A 16539-nucleotide genomic window follows, 5' to 3' on the forward strand; every position below is an offset into this window, starting at 1 on the left:
AAGGAACTTTGGCAGTGGCTTTTGTCTGACAAGAGACTATGTAGGTGCTTTGGGAGCTGCCTGGGGTCCCAGGTCCTGGAGGGCCTGGTGTCAGAAGGGGGGCTGCCATGGTGCCTGGAGACATTCGCCAGCCAGGCAATTCATGGGGCCCAGGACCTGAATGTGGCAGGTGTGTGGAGAAGCCCTGTAGTGGGATCTGCCTGTGGGTGGTAAAAGTCACCTGCCCACTCCAAGAGCTGAGGAACACATACCCCTCTCCCCCAACAGGTTGGTAGAGGTGGAGGGGTGTGGACTGCCTTGCCAAGACCAGCGTGGGTGGCTGCATAAACAGTAAGAGACAACAGCTGAGACCCTGGTCAACTGGTCAGTGTGAGACCAGGTCAGACAGCCTAGGCAAGTGGGGCGTGCCCATGGCCGACTTCAAGCTGCCACCCTAGCAATTTTTTGGCCTAGGAAATGATCAGAAGATACCATCTGGGAGGAATTTTTTTGTAGCCCTCATTTTCCAAAATTACTCCCGAAAATAGACTGAAAAGCAACAGTCTCCATTGGACATGTGGTAAGGTTGGTTTAGAGAAAATAGTTTCTGTGTTCTCCCAAGAAAGTGTGAGATGTCTCCAGTTTTAATTTGTGACTCTCACAACACGGGCTAATGAAATAAGACTTTTCCAGGGCTAATAAGCAATCAAAGTTAAGAGATTATTTTCCTTTTGGCCTGGGACCTCTTATGACAAATTCCTGAGACCTGGCCTGGCTGGACACAGAGCATTTTGCCTGCAGCTGCATGTATTTGAACTCTCATCCTTTTAGTCTACTTTATAGGCCACCAGGGTGCACCCAGCAAGTGCATCCTGCAGATGGTGGAGACCAGAGAGAATATTTTATTATTCACAAAGCCAAGCTCACGGGACATAGAAGATAAAAGGAAAAACCTCACTTGGTTTTCACATAAGGGACACATGGCAAATGCTATACAGAGTCCAGTCTGATGAGAACTGTAAATTTACCAGTCTGTGACGCCAGCTCCAGCAACAGGCCAATACAGCCTATGCCTGTGTTCTTCCCATATGGTAATTCCTTTCTACAACGAATGACACAGAAGACAATGACAAAGAAAATGTATCTGGGTAGAACAGGCTCAGTCAAGCCAATAGTACTTTACCAGAGTCACTAAGCTGAAGGAACCAGATCCACAAATCATTTTCTCTTACTGGTATAAATTTATTTGTTTATTTTGAATTAATTAATTTATGATTTTTAATTTATTTATTTATGAGAGACATACGAGAGAGAGGCAGAGACACAGACAGAGGGAGAAGCAGACTCCATGCAGAGAGCCAAATGTGGGACTTGATCCTAGGTCTCCAGGATCAGGCCCTGGGCCAAAGGCAGACATCCAACTGCTGAGCCACCCAGGTGTCCTTCTTACTGGTATAAATTTAGAGCCAAAACACCTCTCACCATTCTTGATTCTATTAGACCTGCAGGCAGTGACCTGGGGGTAAAAGGGGTATAAACGGGGTGAAGATTCTTACTTTCTGTCAGCTTTTGTCAGATATCACAGGATTTCTCAGATGCAGCAGTGTCCAGCCAGTAAAGTTTATCCTGCTGCCTATTCCAACTGCTGGGGAGGAAAATTTTGACTCTGTCTGTCAAGATTCTTCTAGCTGACCTGAGAATTAAAGTGAAATGAAACAGATTAACAGAAGACAAAACACAAAATTTAGTTATGTGCAAATGGAGGCCCAATGTTAAATTTGCGAACAAAAGGCAAGCAGCTTTTCCCCTTTTTATTTTATTTATTTTAAGATTTTATTTCTGTATTCATGAAAGACACAGAGAAAGAGGCAGAGACATAGGCTGAGGGGGAAGCAGGCTCCTCATGGGGAGCCTGATGTGGGACTTGATCCCAGGACCCCGGGATCACGACCTGAGCCAAAGGCAGACACTCAACCACTGAGCCACCCAGGAGCCCTGCTTTTTACCCTTTTAGACAAAGAAACAATCTGTGAGGAATTGACAGGACAAAGAAAACTTATGTTTGGGAGCTTCAGTTAGCAAGGAAATCTAACAGAATTTGGACTAGGGAAGTAAACTAGTAAAAGTAACAAGACTGGTCTATATAGCTTTCTTAGCTCTGAATTCCCTGTCTCTGGTGATAAGGATGACTCCTTCTGGTACAAGTAGGGTGCCTTCCACATGGGAGATTTATTCCTGCCTTCTGGAGACAAAGGGAGGTGAGAGAGTTGTCTTACACAGGCTGTTGTTGAAGTAACTTTAATTCAAAACAATTTGCCAGTGTGGCCCATTTGCAGTCCCCTGCCATTGGCCCCTATGTTCATTTGTATAGTGTAGGGCTTGGACTTAGGCAGATACCTTAGGACCTACAGTAGTCCTACCCATAACCCAGCCTGTCCTGACAATTGCCTATTCCAGGTCTCCAGCTACCCTAGCCTGCGGATTCACACACATGCAGACTGTACTTGGTCAGCCGCCCTTGGCTGCCAGCACCCTGCAGGCCTGTGGAACCCAGGCCATTCCAAACTACCCTTAATACCTTTAGGGAGGTAGAAAGCCTACCCTGAAATGCTTACTGAGGTGTCAGCTTTAGACTGGCCACAATCAGTCCCCATTTAGACAGGCTAATAGAATCCCAGACTTACCAGTAATTAAACCTCTCGGGTGTCTCTGATTGTAACATTCCCTGGTTCATCTGCCTGGCCCAGTCCAGTCCCAGGCAACAAAGTGCAAATTCCTCCAGCTTTGCCTTCAGAAGGAATAAACCCATCTGTGTAGGTTAAGTCTTGGAATTAGGCAAATGCTATGGACTCCCATCATGCTGTTCCTGAGCCATGGCCTCTCCGTATTGTGTCCATTCCATTTCCTGGCTACCCTAAACTGTGCTGCCAGCACATGCCCAGCTCAGAACACTTCAGTCAGCCTGAGGGAACCTAGGACCACTAGGCTGCTTACCTGGGGGCTGGCCCTAAATAACTGTATAGGTTTAGTGTAGAGGGGACAACCCCTGAACATCACCCTGAGGTGGCAGCTGCAAGCTGGGGACAGCCATTCCCCATCTGGACTTGCTGCCTGAGGAGTTCTAGGGCTTCTCTAGCCAACTGAGTTACCAGGGGTTTCTTATTAGATGAAGCCCTGTAACTTCAAGCTCTTTGTTTAGAGGGAATTTGTTTGCTGGGTAGGTTAGTGCTTTTGAGTATGCAAAAATTTCATCCTGTGAAAATGAGTAAAGGAAATCTCATTTTAAATGGGGTCTGGAGGGATGCCTGGGTGGCTCAGATGGTTAAAGCTTCTGACTCTTGGTTTCTCCTCAAGTCATGATCTCTGGGTTGTGGGATTGAGCCCTCATGGGGCTTAGTGTAGAGTCTGCTTCAGATTCTTTCTCTATCCCCCTTTGCCCCTCTCCCATCCCAAATAGATAAATAAAAATTTTTTTTAAAACAACAACAACAAGAAAACTTTAGGGACACCTGGGTGGCTCAGCAGTTGAGCATCTGCCTTAGGCTCAGGGTGTGATCCGGGAGTCCTAGGACTGAGTCCCAAGTTGGGCTCCCTGCAGGGAGCCTGCTTCTCCCTCTGCCTGTGTCTCTGCCTCTCTCTCTCTGTCTCTCATGAATAAACAAATAAAATCTTAAAAAAAACCCAAAACATAGAAAATATACATATTATTATGTATATCTATATAGATAAATGGATAAAATATTTTCAGCTTTATCTATAGTTTATAAATATTATTGATTATATGTAATTCTATATAGTACAGCACAGAGTATATACAGAATATGGGCATATATTCACTGGCATATACTGAATATAGGGAATACATTTCAGTTTATTAAACTTTTAGTTCAGGTATTTAAACATTTATTTATTTTAGAGAGAGAGTGAGTGAGTGCAGGGGGGTCAGGAGGGGGAAAGAGACAGAGAGACTCTCAAGTGGACTCCCTGCTGAGTGCAGAGCCCCATGACCCTGAGATCATGACCTGAGCCAAAACCAAGAGTCAGATGCCCAATTAACTGAACCACCTAGGTACCCCTATTTCAGTTATTTAGATGGTTTTCTATAAAGAGGTATGTGCTAGACCATAAAATAGACTGATTTCTTATTATGGAATAACCCAACATATTTGAAAGCCCCTGCTCTTATATCCCAGTAAGTTGAACAACAAAAGGGTCTGTGTGGCGAACTCAAAAGGCCAGTACAAAAACCACCACCCGTTCTGTCCTATACACACACAGCAGCAACTCCTCAAGGCCAAGCTGTAATTACTCTGTGAGAGGCCTGTTTTTTTTTTTTCTTTGTTGCCTTGTCTTTTCAGATTTGCAGCCAGTGAGCAATCTTTGTTTAAAGGAACTTCCCCCATTTCTGATAACAACTTAGAAAGTTGGAAGCTCTGTTGGCAGCTTCCTCACTATTTATAGCTCTGCCACCAGTTTAGAAGTTGTCCCATTTTTTAAATCTTTACTCTGCCTACGTAACTTAGAGAAGCCCTTTCAGCAGTAATATGAGGATCCTGTTGCCCTTGCCTGTTCTATCATTCCCTCTCTATCAGAGCACTGCCACTGTCAGATGAGACCACAGACACCAGTGAATCTTATAACTGTCATTTTTTTAAAAAATCGGCGCTGTTGTTTTTTAACTATATAAAAGTTTCTATTAACCTAAGGTATTGTATAAACAATTAAGCTATTCTCTAAAAGTAAATGTGTAATTATCCTGTAACAACCGCTGTACATCATTTCTAGATAAGCTAAGTTTTTGCAATTTAGAAAATAACATTTAAATTAATAAAGTTGAAATTATCAGCAAAAAAAAGTTTTAACAAGCAACCAGGGAGGCACCTGGGTAGCTTAGTTGGTTACATGTCTGCCTTCAGCTCAGCTCAAGATCTCCTAGTCCTGGGATGGAGCCCTCCCTTGTTGGGCTCCTGCTCAGCGGGAAGTCTCTGTCTCCCTCCCTCTCTGCCCCTCCCCCTGCTGGTGTGCTTGCACTATCTTCCTATCAAATAAATAAATAAAATCTTAAAAAGAACTACTAGAAATAATAAGGATAAAAAAATGACCATATATGAAAAGTAAAGAAAATAGGATGAGGCATGGTATGAAGGACATCACTCTGTGTGTGTGTGTGTGTGTGTGTGTGTGTGTGTGTGTGTTTGGGAGAGAGAAGAAGAAAAAAAAGTAATTTTGTCATAAAATCTATTCATTGGCTCTCTCCTTTCCGCCACCATCCTGGTTGCGTGTGGTTGACTGTGATTGCCATGTCTTCTCACAAGACTTTCAGAATCAAGCGATTCCTTGGCCAAGAAACAAAAGCAGAATCGTCCTATTCCCCAGTGGATTCGGATGGAAACTGGTAATAAAATCAGGTACAACCCCAAGAGGAGACACTGGAGAAGAACCAAGCTGGGTCTATGAGAAAGCATCGCACATCATGAAATAGCAAACATAACTGGCACACATATTAAAGCCACATGGAGATCACATGTTCCTATCCTATCAATATGGAAACATCCTTCCTACCTGGCCAATAGACATGTCTTATCAAGGGAATGATTTTCTCTGTTTCTATGCCTCTATACCAGTAGGTTGGTTCAGTAATAAATGTGAGACCTTTCAGCTGAGCTGCTGTTGTGTCCTGATTTGTGAAGTACTGAATTCCCCCTCCTGTCAGATCTCACATAACACTGTCTGATAGAACTTTCTGCAGTGATAGAAAAGGCCCTTGACAACGAACTATTTAAAGTGTGGCTAGGGGATGCCTGTGTGGCTCTATCTGCTAAGCGTCTGCCTTTGGCTCAGGTCTTGACGGGGAGTCAGCATGTCTCCCTCTCTCTGCTCCTCCCCCTGCTCATGTGCTTTCTCTCAAATAAAATCTTTAAAAAAAAAATCTATTCATTGGTAGAAAAATAGGACAAACCTAAATAGACATAGAAGACTGTAGAAGTTTTATGGAAAAAGAATCTTGAGAAAGGAATTTTCTATATGGCCAAGTTGGCTAAAAATTAAATTGTTATTATAAGGGTTTTAAAATTAAGCCTTACTACCAATAAGGTACTTTTGGAAAGCTAAAAATTCTCCTTTATCTATTAAAAGGACAAAGTTTTCTAGGACTATTGGTCTGCTTTTGATAAAATATTGTGAAAGGTAATCTAATTAAAAAGCAAAGATTTTGTGTTTTATCAAAATAATTTCTTCATGTTAACCTTTATCATCAGGTCTTTGATTACTCAAGTAAACTAAGTCTTCTGGATATTAAAAAAGCAAAGTTTACCCACAATGATGTAACAACCTACTATATTTGCCTTAAATCTTTTATTGTCACATTGATCAAATAGACAAGTAAATACTGTTTCAAAATGGACTGTGATCCTATTTGGTCAAGCTTTTGTTCAAAACCTTTTGATATTTTTGATAAACTTCCCAAAATCAAATTCTAAAATGAAGTCTTTTTGACCTGAAAGTAACTTGGAAAATATAAAAGGGGAGATGTTACACTAATTAGCATTATTTGATGTGTTATATTACGTGGGCAACATTGTTACATAAGAATACTAAGCCTTCTTCTCTCTCTCTCTCAAATAATACATAAATCTTTTTTAAAAAATAAAATTAAAAGAAAAGGAGCACCTGGGCGGCTCAGTCTGTTGAGTGTCTAACTCTTGGTTTTGGCTCCAGTCATGATCTCATGGGTCATGGGATCTGGGCCGTGTCTGTTGGGCTCTGTGTTTAGCAGGCAGTCTGCTTGAATATTCTCTCCCTCTGCCTCTCCCTCCACTAGTGTGAGCACTCTGTCTCTGTCTCTCTCTCTCTCTAAAATAAGTAAATCAATCTTTAAAGAATACTAAGCCTTCTTTATATGGTTTTATATATGCATATATTATAAGTGTTCTAGAAGGATGCCTGGGTGGCTCAGTGGTTGAGCATCTGCCTTGGCCTCAGGTCCTGATCCCAGAGTCCTGGGATCAAGTCCCACATTGGGGTCCCCGCACAGAGCCTGCTTCTCCCTCTGCCTATGTCTCCACCTCTCTCTGTGTGTCTTTTATGAATAAATAAAATCTTTTTTTTAAAAGTGTTTTAGAAATTATATCAAATTCCAAAATCTCTAATGTTCTCGTATATTGTTATCAGTCATAATTCTAGTTATCTTGAGATGTTTGTCACAGAAATAACCGAATTTCTTTATCAATGACACAATGAACTCCCCTCAGATCTCTAAACATCGCTATTTGCAAGTATTTTGTCAGCCACAGAGAGTTGTTTGAAGTGCTATCATCAAAGAGATTCATGAGGAAGACTTTGACAAGTACTCTAGAACACAGGTTTTGATCAGCTGAAGATCACAACACTGTACTCATTAGAATTTCTGAAACTATAATGGAAAACTGACTGCCTTCATATTCTGTTTCCCAGAGTTAAAGGACCTCTATTCTCCTCTTCTTGAAGCTATCTGCAACTTCAGGTAATCTGGTAAAGTGGACTTTTACAACAAAGATTGAAACATTTATCCTTTTCTCCCCACCTGATCCCTCTGGAACTCTGATACTCTTCTCTACTATTCTCATTTTTCATGACAATGTAGGTATCTGGATCGGTTCAATGAGAATCTGTTCTTGTAACAGAACTCCCATTGCACCTCATCCCTGCTTCTTTGACCCACAGTTGATAAAAGAAGATACACCTCAATATTGTAAAAGCCTAAGTGCTTCTGTTAAAGTAATTGTGCTTTGGTCACACAGTTCACAGCTGCTCCCAGGAGATGAAGCCCTTTTAAACATCCCATCTTGCAATCTGGGGACTTCATTTACCGGCAAAGACATCTCCAGAAAGACTCTCTTCCACTCCATTGGAAAGACCCATATCAGCTACTGTTAACCAACACTGGTGCCACTACACTTCAAGGACTAGACACTTGGATTCAACTTGCCCTGTGTAAAGGAAGTACCAAACCCCAACTGGACTCACACAAACTAGTGACCTGAAAGGAAAGATGTCCAGGAATTGAAACCAATGACAATTGAAAGAGACAGCCTTCCCAACATGGCCCAGCCAGGTTCTGCTGCTTCTGACTTTGTTACCCCACCACCCACTCTTGAAAACACAGTGCACTTGTCTTCTCTACATCTCTCTGTCTGGTGCAAAAGGCAAAAACCTCTCTGAATGTTGGATCTGTTGAAACTCCAATCTGTTTATGATGTTGGAGGGCCCCTGGCCTTACCTATAACTGTTTTCTCTTTAGTTGCCCATGCCCCTGTGCTGATTTACCTGCCAGCCTTTGGAGGTTACCTATAGAGTTAGGTTGTTATGACCAAATGTTCCCATGCTTGTTTCAATCTTTCCCCAGTCATAACCGTACCAGCTCAGCTGAACGCCTCCACTTCTGTCAACCCTACTTCCCTCACTCCCACATCTCCTTTTCCTTACCTGAATACAATCTGAATCCCTGGACCCACGGGAAAGACAAACAGGTCTGTACTCCTTTGTGAAGTTTTCAGAAAAGGCCCCTTTAGGAGGGGATAATCTCACATAGAATGTCACCTCAACTCTTCTGATCCATAATTTGAAAGGGTTGGTCAAGACATTCAGCTAATGAATCTGTCAATAACCAGATCTTAGCTGGAGTCCTCTAGGGTCCACCCAGTTTCATTTATGTTTGTGGTGGACAGCATTTCCTAGGGGCACATAAATGCCCACAGCTGGCCAAACGGAGGTCAGTGTTTACTGGAATATTTCACTGTCCGTCTTAACGGACATAACAAATCAGAAGCCCCCCACTGGTCCACTCCACTGAGCCTCAATGGCTGTCTTAAATGGAGCTTCCAGGAGACACATAGGACTCTGAGTTTTCCTCCCTAGGAAGAGACTTTCTCCCATAGATTGGAGTCAATGCCAACAAATGTAAGATCCAAAATCTCTCCCCAACATTAGCAGAGCTAGCTGACTCCACAGCCAAAGCACCAGCAGCCCAACAATGGCCACTTGGCTACTGGCTACAGTAATTTTGGGTAATTGCACAGCCCCTGATGATCTAACTGGCTGAACAAGGAGGCCTTTGTGCAGTAGTAAATACCACCTGCTGCACATGGTAAATTCCCCTGGGTATGTATACCCACCTGCACAAATCAGACAATAAGCATTTTGGCTACAAAGAATTCCACCTAATGATCTATGAGCCTTGACCTATTTAGCTGGCTACCTGAAGGGTTTGGGCTCTCGGTTGAGGACTACTCTTACTTTGTGTAATCAATTTTAAACTCTGTACCTGTTGTCTGCCAAATCCCTGTGTAGCTGATATACCCAATAGGGTGATGCTGGCTCAGTCCTTCAAGATGATCTCCAACACTTATTACCTCGATAAGACACGGACTTCAGGGGCACCTGGGTAGCTCAGTCAGTTAAGTGTCTGTCTTTGGCTCAGGTCATGCTCCCAATGTCCTGGGATCAAGCCCCGTGTCAGACTCCCTGCTCACAGGAATTCTGCTTCTCTCTCTCCCTCTGCCTCTCCCCCCCACTCATGCTCATGCTCTCTCTCAAATAAATAAATAAAATCTTTATTTAAAAAAAAAAAAGGTACAGACTTCAGTTGGAAGATGCCTGAGAGTTCTCCTTCTTTCCTTTCCTCATTACTCAAATGTGGCCTTGGTGGTTTCCAAACAGTGCACTTTCCCTCCAGCATGGGACATGACAACCAGGACAAAAAGCACTAAATGCACAAAACCTTACTCTTGATCAGCAATGCTTTTGAGGAAAGCTCTTGATCAAGTGGGGCAAGTGTGAAAATGGGTAATGGAACCCTCATAAAAATGGAGCCAAGAAGCCCCAAAGGGACGACCTCTTGTAGCACTCACTGCAGCCTGCAGAGCTAACAGGAAGGACAGGGGGAGGACACTTTTCTCACAGGAATTGTGAGTTCATTCTCCAATGAACTTTTGACTGAAACAACCCTCCTTAACTTCTTGAAATCTAATAAAAGCTGACCTTCCCTTCATGTCTTCAGACTTGCCTGTGGTTTGCCATAGTTTGCTTGTCCCAAGTTGCAATTTCCCTGCAAGTCTCGAATAAATTTGTTTTGCTGGTAAAATATTTTATTTTTAAGTTTATTTTATTTTATTTTTAAGGTTGACATCCCCAGGAGCCTCTCAGACAGACCCAGCCTCTCAGGATGATAGCCATGTCCTAGGTTCCTGGATCCCAGAGCTTTGCTACATATGCGCATGCACTTCATGCCCTTTGCCTGACCTCAGGCAGCCCAGGCAGTCCAAGGGGCTGGTACCGGAGCCAGACACCAATCCCTACATAAGCTATGGTGTGGAGGGGACCCTCCACCCCAAAAATCACTCTAAGGTGGCAGCCACAGATTAGCCAATCTCAGTCCCCATTTGTCCTTGCTGTCTGAGGTCCTGGTCTGCCCCAGCAACCAGGACTCCCAGGTTCCTCTTACTGGATTATGCCCCTGTCCACTCCAGCATCCACCAGCCCTGTCTTTGAAGGGAATATGCACATTTTTATAATTTAGGGCTTAAATTGAGGCAGATAATGTCACTGGCAGGAGCCCCTGCACTTGGGCCTAACTCAATTTTATCTCTTAGAAACTAACAAATTTCTGGAAGAGAAAAAGAAACAAGCTCCAACTGGCCAAGACAAATTAAAATTCAACCATCAAGGGGACGCTGGCACAGCTGAGCCATAAGGAGCTAGACAGTTACCCCAACTTCACTATAATATTAGGATCCCTGCCCTGGGAGGAACATAAGCCTAATTTAACAACATACGGTGCACATATAGGTATGTTTTCTAAGCGCACATTCACAAGCCTATGCCCTCCTTTTACATGCAATGATGAAATAGCCTCTGAGTATTTATCCCAAACCCCAGATTAACAGAATCTGGTTCATCCCTGCCTAGAGAGTCGTGGCTTAGGAAACCATTCCCCATGATCTCCTTATCTGCTGCAAATAAAGTTTCCGTTGTGTGACACCTCCATCCAGTGTAGTCCAAACCTGCCACCCACCAAGAAGAAAACATATATTTCAAGTTTGGTCACAGATATCGGCAACCGAGATGGTTCTGAGGTCCCATCCTCTGGTCACCTGATTTCCAAAAACAGCAGTGGGAAGCAGTAGCTCATCTCAGGCTATCCTGTTCAGGCCACCAGGGCTGGGACGGATTCCTCAGAGGACTCTTCCTTCTTGGTACCTGTGACCGCACTCCCTGCCCCCTCCGTTCAGAGTTCTGACCTCACCTCCGAATCCAGCAGCTGCACAGAAAGCTTTTGTCTCCAAAGGAAACATCTACCTGAGGTGAGTATCACTGGGTCTGAAGCACAGCTGGTAGAGATTAATATAGTTGTTTCACACAGTCTGGGCAAGCCAGCAAAGAAATTTCACCGGGAAGGAGAAAGCAAAAGATGGCCCGACCTGGCCACTCAGGGGCTCGGACATTCCAGCCCAGCAAAAATGGGAGCAATCTATCTGAGACGGATTAGAGGGTGAATGGTTCTGTTTGTCAGGAACACCAGACCCTAGTTCTGGCATCAAGTACTTATTAGGGTCTGGGAGATTGCAAGGCATCTTTGATGTGGCTGATCTAATATCTGTGTAGTGTGTTTTTGTTCATTTAACTGTGTGAATTTTTGCTCTGTCTGAATCCCCATCCTGGCTTCCTTGTTCCCTGACTGGGAATCAAGTCTGGCTTTGGTAGTGAAAGCACTGGACAACTGTAAACCTCTTTTTTTGGGCGGGGAGTAGGGGGGAGTAGAGAGGAGACCCTAAGGAAGAATACAGAATATAGGGGTGAGGACCAGTTCCATCCCTAAGGAGACCCCGTTGGGCTGTATCCTACATCACTGGAAGGATTTTCCCCTTTACCCGAAAGCAAATAATCTTCTTTTGCTTGGCCACAACATACCTGAGAAGATAAAGAGAAGTGGCTGGAGAATGAAACTTTAAATTTTAATACTATATTGCAATTGGACTTGTTTTATAAAAGAGCAAGAAAATGAGAAGTTTTATGTTCAGTGGTTTATGACACTATATCAGAATAAGGGTCAAAATGAAGGTTGAAACTAAAATCCCTAAAATGCGTCCCATATTAAAGGATCCATCTGATGAAGAAGAACTTTGAAAAAAAAAACAGTTTATTTATTTATTCATGAGAGACACAGAAAAGAGGCAGAGACACAGGCAGAGGGAGAAGCAGGGTCCCTGCAAGGAGCCAGATGCAGGACTTGATCCCAGGACCCCGAGATCATGACCTAAGCCAAAGGCAGACACTCAACCAGCCACCCAGGCATCCCAATGAAGAAGAACTTTAAGCTAGAAAAAAACCTAGATCCCTTTCTCCAACTCTATGTCAGTCACAAGACCTAAGGGGCCCCCACCTTACTCCCCTGATTCTCAGACCCAACTCTTCTGGCCCCACCTGTACCAACTCCTAATCCTTTATTAATGCCCACCCCCTCAACAGTCTCTGATTTTTCCCGTATCCCTTTACCCTCCCTTGCCAGATAGCACCACTAGATTAGGGACCAGTTTTAAGTCTGGGACTGGAATATTTCCATGAAGGCAAGTACCTGATGGTGACGCACTTGTCATTAATGTGCAAGTCTGGTTTACAATCTCAGACTTCCACAGTTGGGAGGCACACACCAAAGGGCTGTGGGCTAACCACTGTGAATCTAACACAGGGCATCTTTTCTACACATAACCCAACTTGGGCAGACATCCAGGCTTTGTTAAGACAGAAGAGTCTGCCATAGTAACAAAAACCAGAGAAGAGACTGATAAGGCGTAATCACCCCAGGGACACCTGGGGGCTTAGGGGTAGAGCATCTGCCTTCAGCTCAGGGGCTCAGGGCATGGCCCCAGGGTCCTATGATGGAGTCAACATTGGGCTCGCCCCACAGGGAGCCTGCTTCTCCCTCTGCCTGTGTCTTTGCCCCTCTTTCTGTGTTTCTCATGAATAAATAAAAAAAATCTTAAAAAAAATTTTTTTTTTAAAAAGGAGGAATCACCCCAGGTCAGGTTCCAGAAGACCAAGTGAGGAGGCAGTATCAGGAGCTGATCCTGAATGGGATCCTAACTCTTTAGAAGAAAAACTTGGGGCATTTCTGGAGTCTGCTTTTGAAAGTTATGCAAGAAGTAAGATCTGCAAAGTGGTCCAAACCAAGAGAGCTGCAGCAGAAAACAGATGAAAACACATCAGCTTTCTTAGAAAGGCTGCAAGAGTGCCTGATATGGAATACAAGGTAAGCAAGGCCCAAGGTAGGCAAGTGGTACTCAATACCTAATTCATATCTCAACGTGCTCCAGATATCCATCTGAAACTTCAAAAATTTGCCATGAGTCCTGACACTAACTCCACACAGCTTATAGAGGTGACCTTCAAGGTGTTCAATAACAGGGAGGTGGTGGAGCTCTCCATTCCACATGTGGTAGCCCAGGGGAAGAAATGCAGACACCATAGGTGAGTGCCCCAGTGGGGACCATGGTACCAAGAAACTGCAACACTGTTAGAGTCTAACCAATGTGCATACTGCAAGCAAGAGGGGCACTGGAAATGCGATTGCCCAAATCACCCCCAAAAGAGGAAGGGGATAAATACAACCAAATCATTCCTGTTGCCACTCACTTAAGATGAGATGTGTTGGGGCCACGGGGCTCTCTGTTGTTTCAGACAATCGGATCCTCATCTCCCACGAGGAGCCCAGGGTAACCTTAGCAGTGGGAGGAAAGTAGTTCAATTTTTGCTTGATACTGGAGCCACTTTCTCTGGATTGAACACCCGAAAGGGTAGCCTTTCTACAGAAAATGTAACATAAAAGGAGTCTCAGGAAAAGGAGATACCAAAAGATTTATGGAGCCTTTGACCTGTGAAATAGATTACTAAAGTTACTAAAATTATTAAAGTTACAAAGTTATTAAGGCTCTCTTTTCTTTTTTTTAAGATTTTATTTATTTATGAGAGACACAGAGAAAGAGGCAGAGACACAGACAGAGGGAGAAGCAGGCCCCCCACAGGGAGCCAGACTCGATCCTAGGACCCCAGGATCATGACCCGAGCCAAAGGCAGATGCTTAACCACTGAGCCACCCAGGCATCCCATAAAGCTCTCTTTTCTTTAGGCACCAGAGTGCCCTGTTCCTCTTTTAGGATAAGACATTGTATCCAAAATAGGGACCTTGATCAGTTGGGGACAGGACACTATACAAATCCAAGTCCCTAGGAATTGGGGAACTGAACTCATGGTGCCCTTACAAGATACGCCAATACCTAGAAGAGATGTGATGCTACAAAATGTTGCAAGCCAAGTTCATTGAGAGGACTGGGTGCATGGATGTGTGGGGTGTGCCATCAGCACCATACCCCAATTCTACCCAAGAAGGTAGAATTAAGTCAGCCAGATCACTGACCTCGGGTAAAGCAAGAGCCCCTAAAACCAGAAGCTTTAAGAGGAATCCTCCCAATAACAAATAGGCTCTTGGAGCAAGGGTTCATCAGGCCATGTAGGTCTCCATGCAACATCCCAATTTTACCTGTTAAAAAAAAAAAGCCAGGTAGTAAGGAATATAAGACCTCGGAGCTGTTAATGACAGTGACGGTGTTCAAGATGTAATATATATCCTGTAGCACCCAATCTGTATACCCTATTAGCCAATTTGCCAGTTAATAATATATATTACACTATGCTAGATTTAAAAGATGCCTTTTTCTGTATCCCTTTAAATCCGCATCACAAGAATCATTTACCTTTGAGTGGGAAGACCCTGGCTCCCATCATAAACAATACTGCTGGACTGGCTTCCCCCAAGGATTCAAAAGTCTCCCCTCTATCTTTGGGAAATTTTAGGACAAGATCCAAAAGAGCTAACTCTAGCAAAGAGCACTGTATTACTGTGTGTGGAGGATATCTCAACAGACCACCCTACTCAAGATATTTCTGACAAAAATATTATATTAATGTTAAATTTCCTAGCCAGAAAAGGATACAAGGTATGAAAAGAAAAGCATAAATTTCCTTTTCTTAAAAAAAGACTTCACTGGGAAGCCCGGGTGGCTCAGTGGTTTAGCGCCGCCTTCAGCCCATGGCGTGATCCTGGAGACCTGAGATCAAGTCCCATGTCGGGCTCCCTGCATGGAGCCTGCTTCTCCCTCGGCCTGTGTCTCTGCCTCTCTCTCTTTGTGTGTCTCTCATGAACAAATAAATAAATAAAATATTTAAAAAAAAGACTTTACTTATTCATGAGAGACACAGAGAAAGAGGCAGAGACACAGGCCAAGGGAGAAGCGGGCTCCCCACAGGGAGCTCGATGTAGGCTTTGATCCCAGGACCCAGGAATCATGGCCGAGCCGAAGGCAGACGCTCAACTGACTGAGCCACCCAGGTGCCCCAAAAGGCCCAAATTTCTAAGGAAACTGTAAAATACTTGGGTTTTTTTATTTCAAAGAGACAATGAGGCCTTCCTCAAGACAGAAAAATGGCAATACACCAGCTAGCCCCACCAAAAATCCTCAAGCAATTCCACTGGTTTTGAGGAATGGTCACAATGGTTTTGGTCTATCTGGATTCCTAATTTGGGGTTAATTGCAAAACTCTTGTATGATAAACTCCAGAGAGCTGAGACAGATCTGAGATAAATCATATGGTCCAGTCTTCAAAACCCTTAAAGCCCTACTTATGAAAGCCCCAGCTGTAGCAATATCAGACCCTGACAAGCCATTTGATTTGTATGTGCATGAAAGACAAGGAATAGCTATGGAAGGGGGGCTGGTGGCTCAGTCAGGTGAGTGGCTGCTTTTGGCTCAGGTCATGATCCCACGTCCATCCGGCTACCTGATCAGCAGGGAGTCTACTTCTTCCTCTCCCCCCCCCCACCCATGCATGCTCTCTCTTTTGCTCACTCTCTCTTTCAGATCAATAATTAAAATCTTAAGAAACAAACAAAAAAGGAATAGCTGTAGTGGTCTTAGCTCAAATGCTAGGGCCCTTAAAAAGAATGGTAGCTTATTTCTCTAAGCAATTGGACACAGTGACCAGGGCTTGGCCTCCCTGCCCGAGAGCCACAGCAGCCACATGCTTTGATGAAAGAAGCCAAAATCCTAACCATGGGTCAGCCTCTGACAGTCTCTGGTTTACTGGTAACCAAGGGACATCTGTGGCTGTCCCGACCCAGAAATTTGCAGTATCAAGCCACACTGATAGATACCCTTCAGAAGGGGCACCTGGGTGACTCAGCTGGTTAAGTATCTGCCTTCAGCTTAGGTTATGATCTTGGGGTCCTGGGATCAAGACCCGCATCAGGCTCCTTGCTTACTCCTCTCCCTCTGCCCCTATCCCACCCTGCTCGTGCTCTCTCTCACTCACGCATGCTCTCTCTCTCTCTCTCTCTCTCAAATGAATAAAATCTTTAAAAAAAAAAAAAAGAAATTCAGAGGGAATAAAGGGAAATAAAGTGGCTAATGGAGCCACCATCCCCTCCGTGCCTCTATATGAGTTTACTCTCATGCACTCTTGTAAGGACTC

At 43.9% G+C, this 16539-nt stretch overlaps 1 protein-coding gene and 1 pseudogene across 4 annotated transcripts in view; one reads left to right on the forward strand and one right to left on the reverse strand.

Annotated features, from left to right (window-relative positions):
- POMGNT2 (protein O-linked mannose N-acetylglucosaminyltransferase 2 (beta 1,4-)) overlaps positions 1 to 16539 on the reverse strand; it is a 142922-nt gene that overhangs the window by 55292 nt on the left and 71091 nt on the right. For 2 of the 4 annotated variants that reach the window (XM_072726593.1, XM_072726592.1), the window contains one exon: positions 1536 to 1672. The exons of the other annotated variants lie outside the window; for them this stretch is intronic. The gene's annotated coding sequence lies outside the window, so the exon portion shown is untranslated. The remainder of the gene's footprint in view (positions 1 to 1535; positions 1673 to 16539) is intronic. 4 annotated transcript variants of the gene reach the window in all.
- On the forward strand, positions 5270 to 5436 carry LOC112921598 (large ribosomal subunit protein eL39-like; annotated as a pseudogene).

The sequence above is a fragment of the Vulpes vulpes genome, chromosome 11 (assembly GCF_048418805.1).
Source record: "Vulpes vulpes isolate BD-2025 chromosome 11, VulVul3, whole genome shotgun sequence".
NCBI lineage: Eukaryota > Metazoa > Chordata > Mammalia > Carnivora > Canidae > Vulpes > Vulpes vulpes.